The 15135-nt window shown below is 50.0% G+C and overlaps 1 protein-coding gene across 4 annotated transcripts in view; it reads left to right on the forward strand.

Moving 5' to 3' along the window:
• Positions 1-15135, forward strand: part of CORO2B (coronin 2B) — a 213989-nt gene that overhangs the window by 105478 nt on the left and 93376 nt on the right. Inside the window, exon 1 of one of the 4 annotated variants that reach the window (XM_025390633.1) lies at positions 10789-11140. The exons of the other annotated variants lie outside the window; for them this stretch is intronic. The gene's annotated coding sequence lies outside the window, so the exon portion shown is untranslated. Of the gene's footprint in view, positions 1-10788; positions 11141-15135 lie in introns of those variants that run through there. 4 annotated transcript variants of the gene reach the window in all.

Raw genomic sequence — 15135 nt, forward strand, 5'->3', positions numbered from 1 at the left:
ACTGAGCATCTTGGAGGTGCCAGGACCTGTGCTCGTGGCTGGAATGGAGGCGCAGACAAATCAGACACTGCCCCCGACCCCATGGGACTCAGTCGGCTAAGGGAAGCAGACACATAAACAACTAGCCACGGAACAATGCAGTGCATGCCAGCATGGAGGCCTGGAGCAAGCACGATGCAGGGGGTGCTGAGTTCTTTCTCAGGGACCAGAGAGGCTTTGCAGCACAGGAAGCATTTGAACTGTACCGTACTATTGAATAGAGTTTGGCAGGAGGAAATGAGGAGGAGGCATTCCCGAAAGGGGACCTGCCCAGAGTTCCACACTGGCCTGAACTGGAGACCAGCACATGTGCACCTGGGATGGGAATGAACTGTGGCTCTGGCTTCATAACTCTACCTTTCCAGATGGGTGGGTTACCAGAGCCTTGTGAGAACAGATTGGCCTTGCTTTGGTTTGGTTGTTGGTTTGAGATAGGGAGGCAATGTGACTCAAGAGGACAAGCTTTGGGATAATACAGACCTGGGTTCAAAGCCCAGTTCAGCTCCTTGGCAGTCATGTGACGTTGGGCAAGTTTCGCTTTTTTTTTTTTTTTTTTTTGAGACAAGGTCTCACTCTGTCACCTAGGCTGGAGGGCAGTGGTGCAATCATGGGTCACTGCAGCCTTGACCACCCAGGTTCAAGTGATCCTCCCACCTCAACCTCCCAAGGAGCTGGGACTATAGGCACATGCCACCGTGCCTGGCTAATTTTTCTGATTTTCTTATTATTTGTAGAGATAGGTTCTCACTGTGTTGCCCAGGCTGGTATCAAACTCCTGGGTTCAAGTGATCCTCCCACCCCGAAGTGATCCTCCCGATCCAAAGTGCTGGGATTATAAATGTAAGCCACTATTTGACCTTCTCAGTCTTGGTTTTCCATCTTTAAAATGGGGATAATCTCTTTTGCTTAGGAGTGAAAATTAAATGAGATGAAGTTGGAGAAGGACTTAACCCATAGCCGGGTTTGTAGTGGGTGCTCCGTACATTAATGACAATTATGGCAATGCTGCTGGGTGAGTGACTGCATGTGGAAGTGGAGTGTGTGGGGGCATGGGCGTGTTTTGAGACCGCCCAGGTGGGTGGACTGTGTGACTGCAGTGTGAGGATGTGAGGGTTGGTTGTACATTCCCTTGAGTGTGAGCTGACTGGGCAAGACATGCCTGAGGCTGTTGAAGGCCACGGGGATTTGGTATGGGGTGAGTTAGCCTGTAATTCACTCTGAGTTGGAAAGGATTCTCCAGTGTCATTCAGTTCCACCTAAACCTACTATGTGAGTCCCATCCCTGACACCTGTGCCAAGTGACCTCCAGTTTCTTTAATTGCCTTCAGCAGTGGGGAACTCACAACCTCCAAACGCAGCAAATCCTATTGTTGGACCTCACTGACTACTCGCCAGAAACAAAAGCAGCTCAGCCCTTTGGAGCACCTTCAGAGTCACTAGATTCACCCCCACACGCCATTCATTCATTCATAGATATTTACTGAGCACCCCTACTACCAGATACTATTCTGAATCCTGGGGATGTAACAGAGGACCAAGGCAGACACAGGCTCTGTCCTCTCAGAGTTTATAGTTTTGTTGACCTTAACTCACAACGTGTCTGTGAGGTAGGCAGAAGAGATTAGGATGAATCCCATTGAACAGACTGGGAAACAGGATGGTGGTGGTGATGGTGATGGCTGATATTTATAGATACTTAGCATGTGTCTGGTGCTTTGTATACTTTAGGGAATCTAATCTTCACATCAGCCCTAGGAGGTAAGCCCTATTAATAGCGCCCCTCTTTTAAAGATGAGAACCATAGCCGGGTGTGGTGGTGGGCACCTGTAATCCCAGCTACTCCGGAGACTGAGGCAGGAGAATCACTTGAACCTGGGAGGTTGCAGTGAGCCGAGATCATGCTACTGCATTCCAGCCTGGACAACAAAGTGAGAATCTGTCTCAATTAAAAGAAAATAAAATTTAAATTTAAAAAAGATGAGGAAGCAGAGAAGTGATGTTTCTTGCTTAGAGTCACACAGCAAGGAACCGGCCTGGCTCTTTTAACCCCAGGCCCATGCTGCCTCTTGAATCAAGTCATCGAGACTTGCCAGAGCGATACAGCAGGGGCCTTGACTGAAGCTGCTGGACGCAGACCCTGGGTGCTTTGCACCACCATTGGAAGGTCACGTGGAAGCCCTGGCAGTGTCCATGCATGTGGAAGCCTAACATGAGTGACCTCCAGTCTGCCCCACCCACAGCTGTGTTTACACCACCTCCTCACCCCCACCCTATCCCATCCCAAAGAGCCAGAAGTGAGTGAGGTCAGCCTCTCCCACCCTGCACGTAAACAGAGGCTGGAGGACCAGAAGTCATCTCAGGGCAGTATGATAGTCCCCTGGTGGGACAAGCCAAGGGCAGCTTCAGGTTCCTTTGCTCCAGAAATCCTGTGGGGCGTCTCCATCCCAGCATCCAGTAGCCTGTTGCTCCCAGGAGCAGCAGCATCGGGTGGGAGGGCAGGCAGGGCTGGGTGAGGATTACCGCGTGCTGGATCACGGCTCCTGGGTAATCCCCGTTTGTGCCACTTGCAAAGCGTGAGGTTGGAGGCGGGTGTGTTTGAGCAGCCCCAGCCCCTCCATTGTCGACACCACGGATTACAGCAGCTTCTCTCTGCAGCTCAGCATGGGTCGCACAGATTCCTTGACTGCTCTGTTGGGAAGACGCCCTTTCTCATTCCTCCTGCTCTCTGCCCAGCCCTCCTCAGTTCAGCCTCCAACAGGAAGGAGGATTTTCAACCCTAGAGACTGGGTGATGGAAAGAGACTTGAGATGGACTCAAAGGACTGGGGTGGCAGGTCCTGCTCTTGTGCTGTCTTGAGCAGGTGACCTAACCTCTAATTCTGTCTTCTCATCCCATAAATGAGGATAAAAAATAAAGCCAGCTGCCCAGCTTAAGTCAGGTAATCCATGTCAGGGTGCTCTGTAAACTAGCGGCACCACTCTACCAGTGTCAGATATTAGAATCAGCCATGGCAGAAGACTTGCAGTGGTGTGAGACTGCAGTTCCAGCTGCTCGAGAGGCTGAGGCGGGAGGATCCCTTGAGCCCAGGGAGTTTGAGGCTGCACTAAGCTATGATCGCCACAGCACTCCAGCCTGGACAGCTGTGAGACCACGTCTCTAAAACCAGCGACAACAACAAAAATGATATTCGAGTCAACAGTGAGCACAACTACCAACACGAATAACAATGGTGATCAGCACCACATGAGTCTGTGAAAGGTACTGTTCAGTGTTTCCTCCAGCCTGGAACTGATGTTAGGAACTACTGTCTCTTGGGCCTAAAACTAATATGTGATGTATTAGTTGTGCATTCAAATAACCTTAGGGGCTTTTCAAACATCAGACCCAAAGGTTCCTGGGGTCCATGCCCAGAGATTCTAATTCACTAGATCTGGGGTGGGGCTGGGCGTCTCTGTTTGTTTTTTGGTTTTTTTTCTTTTCTTTGAGATGGAGTCTCGCTCTGTCACCCAGGCTGGAGTGCAATGGCGTGAGCTCGGCTCACTGCAAACTCCACCTCCTGATTCTCCTGCCTCAGTCTCCTGAATAGCTGGGATTACAGGTGCATGCCACCACGCCCAGCTGATTTTTGTATTTTCAGTAAAGACGGGGTTTTACTATGTTGGCCAGGCTAGTCTTGAACTCCTGACCTCGTGATATGCCCACCTTGGCCTCCCAAAGTGCTGGGATTAACAAGCACAAGCCACTGAACCTGGCCGTGTCTCTGTTTTTAACTCCAGTGCTAGTGGTCAAAGACCACTCCTGCCCAAAGTCAAGGACACTGCAGGACAAGTGACTCTATGCCCAGGGTCCCTTCCTCTGCACCACACTCAGCTGTTCCTGAGCCTCCTTGCAGTGGGCGGCCCGAGCACGCTGCTGTATGCTGAGGGAACCCAGTCTTCTCAGCTGCCACGCAGGGTTTAGGAATCTCTAAACTTGAAGCTTCTCCACAGTTTATTTTATGCAACTTTCTGTATCTAGAACGGGGACAAATGTTTCTTCAGCTAAATTTTTTAAACTCAGGTTCTTCAAGGTATAATTTACATGCATTAAAAAAATCATCTTTTTTAGTGTCCTGTTCTATGCATTTCACAAATGCAAACAATCATGTAACCACCATCACTATCACGATACAGAACATCTCCACTGCCTCCTGAAATTCCCTCCTGCCCCTTTGTGATCAGGCCTTCCTCCCACCCCCAGGCCTTGCCACCATTCATCCGTGTTCCATCTGTAGAAGCTGTTTTTTTCCAGAATATTATATCAATGGAATCATCGGGTATGTAGCCTTTGAACCTGCTTGTGCACTCCGCTTACAGGTTTTTTTCTTTTTTGTTGTTGGGTGTTTTTGAGACAGGGTCTCAGGGTCTTGCTTTGTCGCCCAGGCTGGAGTGTCTGAACACAGCTCACTGCAGCTTCCAACTCCTGGGCTCAAGCAATCCTCCCACCTCAGCACCCCAAGTAGCTAGGACTACAGGTGCACACCACCACACCCAGCTAACTTTTGTATTTTTTGTAGAGACAGGGTTTCACCATGTTGCCCAGGCTGGTCTCAAACTCCTGAGCTCAAGCACTCTGCCCACCTTGGCCTCCCAAAGTGCTGGGATTACAGGCATGAGCCACCACACCCGGCCCAGCTTTACTGTATTTGAGAGTCATCTGTGGGGTTGTGGGTATCAGTAGTTTGCTCCTTTTATTGCTGAGTTTGTGTTTCATCCTGTGGATGTGCCATAGCTTTTCTTCCTGGGGTAATTTAATTATTTCTAGCTTTCATCCAGAAATGCTGTCTAGCAAGAAATGCAATTTGTTTGATTCATATGTAAATCTTTCTGCACAGGCTGCTTCAAAAGTCAAAAAGACTCATTCGTCAGCAGTTTTTAAAAAATTTTCCTACTACGTGCTGCTGCGAGGGCACGTAGTTCCAGTGCTTACAGGGCTCAGATGAGAACCGTAATGCAGGAGGGGGCTTGGGTGTAACTGAGCATCCCCTCCCCTCCTGAAGGGGCTGCAGTGGGGATGTGAGTGCATAGTAGTTTCTGATTTTTGATTTTTCAACAAAAGGAAGAAGTCTGGGTTTTTCTTAAAGATCCTGACTTTTAAAAAATGTTGGCAACTAATTTAGAACATGCTTAATCACTGTGCTGGCTGCTAGCTGCTGGCTAGATTGAGTTCTGTCTCATGACGTGTGGCTTATGTGGTCCTGAGTGCTAGAGATTCAGACAGATTTTCTCCCCTGTGCCCTCTGGGGACAAGTGCTGTGGACAGAAGGGAGAAGCCAGGGACTTGGCTGACACAGATGCAGGACTCCCAGCCTTTGAGTGAGGGGAGGAGGGAGCAAGAGACTCAGAGTCTTCCCGGGAATCACTGCTTCTAAAGCAGTGGCTTTTCATTCTCCCTGTGGGGAGCTCAAGAATACAGAGGCTCAGGCCCCATCATCAAGTCCATTTCGTTGGCTGGGGAGAGACCCAGGTGTCAGTACTTATGAAAAAACATGTCTGCAGGCAAAGTTAAGCAGTAAGGGCTGAGAACCACTGCTCCGGAGAGGCCAGGAGGTCTGGTCAGAGGCTGAGGCCCCAGCCCCCAGGCACCTCTCCCTGCCAGTTTCCCTGAGGAAGTCATGAGTTTGAAGAGTAAGCAGAGGTCAGGTGTCATCACTGAGTCACTCATCAATGGCCAATGAGAGTGCAAAGGGTAGCTCCGAGCACAGGATGTGTAGTGAGACTCCTGGGTTTAGCTCCCAGTCCCACCACTGCCAACTGGGGGTCCTTAGCAAGGTACTTACCTCTTTTCTGCCTGTTTCTACATCTGCAAAATGGGCACAATAATGTCAGATTCATGAGGATAATGAGGACCAAATTAGGTAATTCCTATAAGCTGCTTCTAAATGCATTACCTATAAAATTTTATTTTTACTTGTTTATTTGTTTTACTTTACATTTGTGTATTCATTATTGTATTGATCTTGTGCTGGTCTCATATGAGAGATTCAGAAATGACTTAAGACACCATCCCAACCATCAAGGAGTTTGGAGTTAGACCTGAACACAGGACAAGCAATGCACCAGGGCAGGGCAGCTTGCCCTCAGTGCCCGAGGGTGGTTTGTGGACCTTCAAGTGCAGATGGGTCCCCAGGAAGAAAGAGTGTGTTGGTGGGGGGTGGTCAGAGAAGGTGTGTGTTGGGAGAGAGATGAGTAAAATTCCAGGGTGCAGAGAGAAGAGGGCAGGCATCTCTTTGGAGTGTCTTGGGGTTGGGGAGGTGGAGGTAACCACGTGCCTGGGACAATAAGGAGAGCCTGGCTATAGCATAAGGAGCTCGTGGGAGAGGAGACTCTGCATCACGGTGGAGTGAGAGGCACTGTGACAAGTGTGGTCTTCATCTGCAGGATGGTATGGGGAGATGTGAGCAAGAAATGGCTTCTGCTCTGAACCTGTACGATTATATTAGGTGACTCGGTTATTTGCTGAGCTGAATCTTGCAGGGGCAGCCTCATCTCCCTCTGTCTGCTTACCTCTGCCATAGACCCTCAGGCTTACGGGTACAGCCTCCTTCCTGCCCCACACACCCTGGTGTATCCCCATGTCCACGCCTCCCCATATTGTAGCTAACGTAACTTGCTGTGCTTCTAGTGTACCAGTTCGATGAGGCTCTGTGCTGAGGGAGTTTGCTCACTCTTACGTCTATACCCAAAATCTTCCCTCCCTGCCCCCAAACTGGAAACACAGCCTTCCATAAAGACACCTCCTCCAACCCCACCACCACCCAAACCAGCAACATCAGTGCTGGAGAGAGGAAGAAAAGGGGAAGGGCCAGCATAATTTGGGTGGGGCTTTGCATATATTAGTAATAACAATTACAAATATTCAACAGTAATGGTACATTACCATAATGACCAAATCTCTGGTGCCTTCTACGTGCCAAGCACTTAGCAGGCATGACCTCATTTAATTCTCACAAGAGTCACAGAGAAACCCCATAGCCCAGTTAAGCACACACCCTATGGAGTGGAAGGCCTGGGTTTGAATCCTTTCTCTGTCCCTTCTTGCCTGGATGACCTTGGGCAAGTTACTGAATGCCTGTGCCTTAGCTTCCTCCCCTGTGATATGGGGAAGATAATAGCGTCTGCCTCACTGGGTTGTGATGAACACTAAGGAAGGCAGTATTTGCAAAGTGCTTAGAATAGTACCTAACATGTAGCAAGTACACCACTAACTGTCAAATACGTTAAAATATGTAACATATCACTTTATCCATTTTATAACAAGGGGATAGAAACAGGTGAGTCAAGGGACTTTACAATAGTTACATGTATTAAGCCCATGGTATGAGCCAAGTAATGTTACAGTCACTGTACATGCATTTTCATTTAATCCCCACATCAGCTCCATGAGGAGGCACCATTATTATCACCACAGTTGATACACAAATGGGGTCCCAAAAGGTAGATCAACTTGCTCACGACAGTAGCTAATAGAGAAGGGCTTTTTCCCAGGGCTTTTCCTGCCTCCTCTGGAGTCTACATGGGCTCACCCAGCCTCTCCATTCATTCCCTGAGGCTAAGCATTGCTGGGTACAAGAGACTTTCTGCTGAGAGGGATGCCCTCAGTTTCCCATGTGATGTGGAAGAGAAGGCAAGCTGGGGAAAGGGCAGGATGAGAATGTGGGAGGGAGGGACCACCAGGTCTCCTGGGACAGATGTACCATTTGCCTCCAGATGGGGCAGGGAGGAATGAATTGTAATTGGACAGCAGAGATGCTGTAACTTTATTTAGAGTTAGCAGAGGAGAGCTAGGAAGGTGAGGCCAGCGAGGTCTGCTGGGGGAGCCATGGGATCATGCTGGGGAGTGCTGAATGTGTCTTGGAGTTTTGCAAAGTTGTTGCCCCATCAGCGGGGCTGCTCCACATTGGAAATTCTGGAGTAGTTCTGAATGAGTCAATGTCTGAGAAAATCATTTAGCTCAGAAGTTCAGGAGAATAATTGGAAAGACTCCATTGCAGGTCTGCTGTGTACGGTTGTCTGAGTTGTGCCCTGCACAAAGGCACCTGGCAGGGGGTAAGTGGGGTCTGAAATCCAGTCCACGTTCCACTCCCTGAGCCTGGAGCTGATACTGCTGGAGGAAGAGGCACCTTTCTCTATTCTCATAAAAGTGCCCTGTGGACTGGAGTGGTCCTGACTCGGTGGAAGAGCTGAGGAGAGAGACTTTATCCCCGGAGGTGGATTGACAGAGGCCGGACTATGCCAGTGGTTTGGTACTCAGGCAACCACAGCTTTGACTTTCACAGAAACCAGGAGGGCCCAAACAGAGAGCCCAGGTGCTGGGGAAGAAACGACGTGCAGGGAAAAGCTGTGCACTGAGCAACTCCCAGGGCCTCTGCATGTCCTTATGAAATGGACAGGGGACCAGCAGGAGGGTCAGTGACAGGAGCAGCCTCAGTGGGGATCAGATCAGGAGGACCTGGATGAGGCTGAGGCAGAAGCTAATTGAGAACCCTGACCTGATGACTGGGACCCAACTCGCTGTGGAGTCAGGAGCTTGGGCTCTTAAACCAGCGTGTGTGTGTGTGTGTGTGTGTGCATGCGTGTGTGTGTCTGTGTGTGCTGTGTGCATACACATGCACTACGTCTAAGTGGACACCATGAAGGAAAAGCACACCAGTAGAAAGAGTCCTTTAAAAACCAGGAATCCAAAAAGATAGGTAATGCCCCCGCCAGAGGCACTGCTGCCCTGGAGGAGTTGCCCGATGCTGTATTCTGTCACCCAGCATTGCCATCATGTTGGAAGAAAAAAGGGAGGGTGCTGGTGTTTGCTCAGTGCCCACCAGGCACCGTGCCAGATGTTCTGCATCCATTACCTCATTTTCCTCTCCACCCCTCTTCCTCATGGCTTCTGTAGCAATGACATCATTCAGTGGAATAAAGAAAGAAAAAGAGGGAAAAAAATCTCCTTTCAAGGCTCGGCAGTGTTGCTGGACCCAGGGGATGCTGTGTGGGGTGGTCGTGTGCAGCGGGCAGTATGAACCTGATTATTGCTCCCCCTGACCCAAGTGGTCATTGTTATCATCCCCTGAGCTGTGCAACTTTTCCAGCAACTGCATGGCAGGCACAGGAAGCTGCATCAGCACACCCCAAGGAACTGTGCTGAAGGATGAGAGAAAACCTCGAAACGAAATGGTTTTCTTTGTTCCTGGCAGGAGCAGGCCTGCTAGGCTTGAGTGGGGCTCTGTGGTCTCTGGGCCTCCTTAAAATAGCAAAGTTCTTTGCTGTGGGGGCAGAGAGACCTCATGGGGACAGGTCACAGGCAGTGTCAAAGACTCAGAGATCTGCTACCCTCTCCCTCTCTTCTTTATTTCCATCAGTTGAAATGCTTTAGGCTGCAAGTAACAAAGAAAGCCAAGACTGACTCAAGCTATAGGATTTTCATGGTTTTTCAAATAAGAGTTGCAGAGGAAGGAGGTCCTAGGTTTGGTTGGTGGCTCCACAGTGTCATCAAGGACCCAGGCCTCTTCTGTGCTTCTGGTCTGTCTTCTCCTCATTTTGGCCTTTTGGTTGTAGGCTTGTTACCTCTTGGCCACAAAATGGGTTCCAGAACGCCAGGATTTACCTCCTCAAATGCAAGCAAAGGCAGGAAGCAAGCAAAGGTGTGTGCCAGTATGCCAAGAAAGAACTTTTCTTATGTCTCTCTTCTTAGTGAGACAAAAATCTTTCTCAGAAGCCCCCAGGGGACTTCCTCCTATGTCTCACTGGCCAGAACTGGGTCTTGGGCCCTCTCCCAAGGGTGAGGGGTGTTCCTGTGGTCGTGCAGGGCAGTGGCCGGGTGGGGCTGGGAATGGCAGGTACAAGTCCAGTCAGCAGGTCTGCCTGCTCCCTTCTCCAGGAGCTTGTCCCCGTGCTCCCAGGGAACACCTGGATGGCCGGGTTCTGAAGTGGTGAAAGGCCAGTCACTTGCCCGTCAGTGGGTTATGGACAGTCTCCATGTATAGGGCATTGTGAGGAAGACCAAGAGGATGGAGGTTGTCCTGAGAAGGAGACAGTATTACCCCCATTTTTATAAATGAGAACTCAAGCTCCAAAAAGTTAATGAACTTGTTTAGGGCTTGTTATACATTTTATAATATTTTATAGATGAGAACACAAGCTCCAAAAAGTTAATGAATTTGCCCAGTCGATACCTAGTAAATGGTGGCACTAGGATTTAAACCCGTATCTGTCTGTGAAGCCATCCTGTGTTTGGCCCACTTTGGAACAGTGTCCTCTCTCCTTCCAGAATCTCAGCCAGGAAGTTGGCAACCTTTAGAGTTCCTGTGCATTCCAGCTCTCAGAGCTGACACCAGGGCCCAGCTTACAGCGTCCGGGAGAAGTTAATCTCAACACGTGTAAAGAGAACCAGTCAACCCTGAAGTACACACCAGGTGCCAGGGGGCAGGGTGGCAGCCAGGAAATGCCGCAGGTGTTCAGGGGAGGGTAGGTCCCTGGGGATGGGATGGTCAGAGACCCCGTGGGGCCAGTTCATTTACCGCTTGACATCAGTAGCCACACCAGAGAAGGTGCGGACGCCTGCACACAGACAACCCCTCCTGAGTTGCCCGGAGGAGAGGAGGAGATGCTCCTGGCAGTCAGTGTAAACAGGCTGCTGGAATGGCCCTGATGGCCACCAGGGAGGGCCACATGCCACCCCTCAGCATCACTGGAGCAGGCTCTCTGTTGGTTGCTAGCAACGGATTCTGTTGACCTTTAGTAACGAGGGAGTCTGGGCTAGAGAGTGACCAGCAGCCAGGCCGCCCAGGCTCTCAGGCCTCAGATGCCTGGAATTTCGGAGCTAGAAGGTACCCAGATTTCCGTTATCTTGACTGCCGCAGTGGGGTCTCTGGGGTGGTGATGTGAGTGCCTCCTGCACCAGCAGCCCCCATGTGGCATAACTCCTTGGGTACTATTCATCCACACGGCCCATCTGTGCAGGGTACAGCCCTCATGGTCTTAGCTGGCAGCCCTGACAACTTGGATGTGCAAAGAAGATACAAGTTTATTTCCTCTGAAGCTTGTCTGGTGTCATCCGGGAGCCCCACCTGGTAGGTAGCCATGATAAAACGCATTCAGCTCGGTCCAGTGGAGTTGGTCTGATTCAGTAACTTATGATGTAAAGGCTCACCCTTTGGGGGATAATTTTTGTTGTTGTTGTTGTTGTTGTTTGAGACGGAGTCTCGCTCTGTCGCCCAGGCTGGAGTGCAGTGGCGTGATCTTGGCTCACTGCAACCTCCACTGGTCCCAGGTTCAAGTGATTCTCCTGCCTCAGCTTCCTGAGTAGCTGGGATTACAGGCGTCTACCACCATGCCCAGCTAATTTTTTATGTATTTTTAGTAGAGATGGGGTTTCACCATGTTGGCCCGGCTGGTTTTGAACTCCTGACCTCGAGGGATCTACCCACCTCAACCTCCCAAAGGGCTAGGATTACAGGTGTGAACCACCGTGCCAGGTGGGGGTAATTTGACATCTGCTTGGATGACTCCAAAGGCATCACCTTTCAGAACTCCTCCTCCCCTGGCCTCTGTGGATAGAGATGGCCCAGGCTCATGTGACTTCAAGGGTTGGAGGAAAAGGGCCCTAGTTTCCCAGTGGACCTTAAACATGTCCTGGCTGATGCCCCTGAGGTGTGGCTGGTCTGTCCTCTCCCAGAGCATTCTTTGGGCATCTCCTGCTGATGTCTGCAGCTGACGAACTCATGCTTCATTTTGTTCTTGGCTCTGATAGTGGGGTGCATCCCAAGCGGGGCCCTGGCTGGTCTTGCAGATTTCAGAACCCGAATCTCATTACATCTTGCCCAGGCCTAAACTGTCTCTCTAACAGCCTCTGAGCCCACACCTTGCCCCTGCCCATGCCAACCTCGCACTAGCTTGTGGCTCTCAGACCTTCCACACCCTGCTTCGGGGCTGTGCGGAGACTGCTGGGTCCTCTCCACCAGCCAGGCGCCAAAGGAGGCTCAAGGGCATGCTCCAGGCTCTCTGGCCATACCCCTCACCATCTCATTCAGTGAAGCCAACTTCTGTTTGACCCACTGCTTGTAATAGTGTCCTTTCTCCTTCCAGAATCTCAACCAGTAGGTTGGAGAGACACTCCTGTGTTCTCAGAGCACCCTCAACACATTTTCCCCTGAGGTTCTGGCCCAAAGTACAGGAACTCCAAGCACACTCCTGAACATCCATGTATCTGTTTCTGCTTCCCTTCTCATCCCACAGTCCTGCAGGCTGCAAGGGTGAGACTTCCCCTTCCTCCTGGTGTCCAGCCAGGACCTCCCTGTGATGGAGTCAGCCAGACAGGACTCTTCATTTGCTAACATGGAGAGACGGGAGTTAAGAAAAGTCCTCTGTCAACAATTCTGTCTCTTAAGATATTTTGTGGCTGCAGAATCCTATCTTGGAAGTCGGAATGTAAATTTGTTTGAGTCCTGCTTTAACAGTCTGAACTCTCCCTGGATAATGGATATCATTTATTTATTTTGTATTTTTGTAGTTTTTTGGAGGCAGAGTCTTGCTCTGTCATCCAGGCTGGAGTGCAGTGGCATGATCTCGGCTCACTGCATTCTCCATCGCCCGGGTTTAAGTGATTCTCATGCCTCAGCCTCCTGAGTAGCTGGGACTCTAGGCGCACACCAGCATGTTTGGCTAATTTTTTTATTTTTAGTAGAGATGGGGTTTCGCCATGTTGGTCAGGCTGGTCTCAAACTCCTGACCTCAAGTGATCTGCCTGCCTTGGCCCCCCAAAGTGCTGGGATTACAGGCGTGAGCCACCATGCCTGGCCAATAAGTGGATGTGATTTAGAGGAACAGCAGGAAGGTCACACCTAGTAAATGCAGAACAGTGCACTAACATTATTTTAAAAATTACAGTGATCCCCTTTACATTCTTCTCTGACCTCTTCTCCATCTCGCTTCCCTCTGCTTATGGCTTCTGCCTCTGCCACCAACTAGTGGTGCAATGTAGCCCACATTTAAACCCTTCAAGGGGAGGAGCTGGCTGGTTTAGCTGTCACCATTGAGTGTGGATCACTCCTATGGAGCAGAGCTGTGTGCTGGACGGTCATGTGGAATGCTACGCGACCACCTAGAATGAGGTGGCCTCCCTTGTGAATTGGGGGAACAGAAGGCGTTGTAGGGCGTTGTAGGGGAACTGTTGGTCACAGATCCCAAGAAGACTCCTCTTTCCTTGCTGCATCCTAAATTAACTACTGGATTCTTTTTACAAGGCAGTGAGTGAGAGGTGGAGAACATCATGAGACAGTCATCACGGATGTTTTCAAACAAAACCCATTGATTTCCTCAGTAACATTAAGTTTAATTTAAAAAAACAAGTTTCTGCTCTGGTTTCTAGACCCTCAGCTGGTGAGGCCTCTTGAATTGTTTCCAAAGTCCTAGAGGAAATAGTTACTCCTACACACACACACACACACACACACACTCTCTCTCTCTCTCTCTCCCCTTGGGGATAGCACAGGGTGGACAGTGCAAAGGGTTTATCTCCAAATAAGCTCTGTGCATGGGGCCTGGGATCTATTTATTTATGGGCAAGTTGATTTATTACCCCTTTTTATACCCAAAATGATTAGCAGTAATATAAAGAACTTCAGCTTCTCCTTTCTCATTTGGGGCACTGAGAGATGGGCCTCCTTTTATTTGAACAGAGATACTACAACAAAGCCAGCAGACGGTCCTTCTCTTCCATGCCATCCCCTGGCTGTAATGTAGATAGATTATCTCTTGGGAAAGGGAAGGCCCATCACCAGTTACCATATTCCCCTGGGGACAGTTTATCAGTCCATCTTTTTCTGCACTGGCAGGTGACAGGGAGCAAGGTCTTGGTCTGTGGACCAGGGACCAGGCCAGGCACTCTGAACACGGGATCCCAGTTATCCTGAGAGTTGGTCAGGGCCTGTCACAGGCAGGGAGCCTCGGCAGTGGCAGCTGTGCCTGGCATCTCCCCAGCTCAGCCTTTAGCCTTGACTATGAAACAGCCTTTTAAAAAAGTTGATCAGCCTCGCCTACCAAGAGGCTAGAGGCCATGAAGGAGGATGTGAGAAGTAGGACCTGCTGTGGAAAGAGAATAGGGCTGAAAACCAGAAGTCCTGGGTTGAATTCCACCAGCCCTTATTAAGCACTTGCTGTGTGCACGATCTTGTGCATGACAGTCTGGAAATACAGAAGAAAGCCCTCGAGGGACGCATTAGGCCCAGCTCTTTTACTCACTCGCTGGCCGGCAGGGTGGTTGTCAAGGGCAAACCCAAAGCACTTTTGAAGGTGCAGATTGATTGATAAAATAATCTTTGTTGAGCAGTCATGGTTAGCAAAGCACGTTCACACACAGTATTATTTCACTAGATCCTCCTAACCATCCTAAGAAAAACATGAATTATATCCATTTTTCTGATGGAGGAACTGGGAGGTAAAGGGACAGATGCAAAGTCACAGAGCTGAAGCTTCAGAGGGCCCAGTGCTCCTTGCAGTGCCGCTCAGGGACCAAAGTCTGGTTCCGGGACCAGTAGCTTCAGCATCACCTGGCAATGAGTTAGGGATGCAGATTCTCGGGCCCCACCCTCGACTTCCTGAATCAGAAACAATGGGCCTCAGCAATCTGTGTTTTCACAAGCCCACCAGGTAATTGTGATGCACGTGCAAGTTTGAGAAGCACTGAGCTGGAGAGTGATTCTCAATTTAATCATCTGTGTGAACCACCTGGACCACACCGTGTTCAACAGTAGATTCTGATTTGAGTCAAGGGTGGGGCCTGGGATTCTCCATTTCTAACCAGCTTCCAGGTAATGCCAGTGCTATTGGTCCACAGGTGGTCCATTGAACAGCAGAGATCCCAAACAGCAATCACCTGGTGGGCTTGGTTAAAATGCACATTCCCTAGCTCATTCCCACAATGTGTGATTCTGCAGGCTGGAAGTGGGGCCCAGGAGCCTGCATTTCCACAAACACTTCAGGTGATTCTGAGGCAGATGATCTGGGGCTCACACTCCAAGGACCTGTTCCCTGGAGCTCGAGCTTGCAGACCATCCACGCTGGCCTC

The sequence above is a fragment of the Theropithecus gelada genome, chromosome 7a (assembly GCF_003255815.1).
Source record: "Theropithecus gelada isolate Dixy chromosome 7a, Tgel_1.0, whole genome shotgun sequence".
Classification (NCBI taxonomy): domain Eukaryota; kingdom Metazoa; phylum Chordata; class Mammalia; order Primates; family Cercopithecidae; genus Theropithecus; species Theropithecus gelada.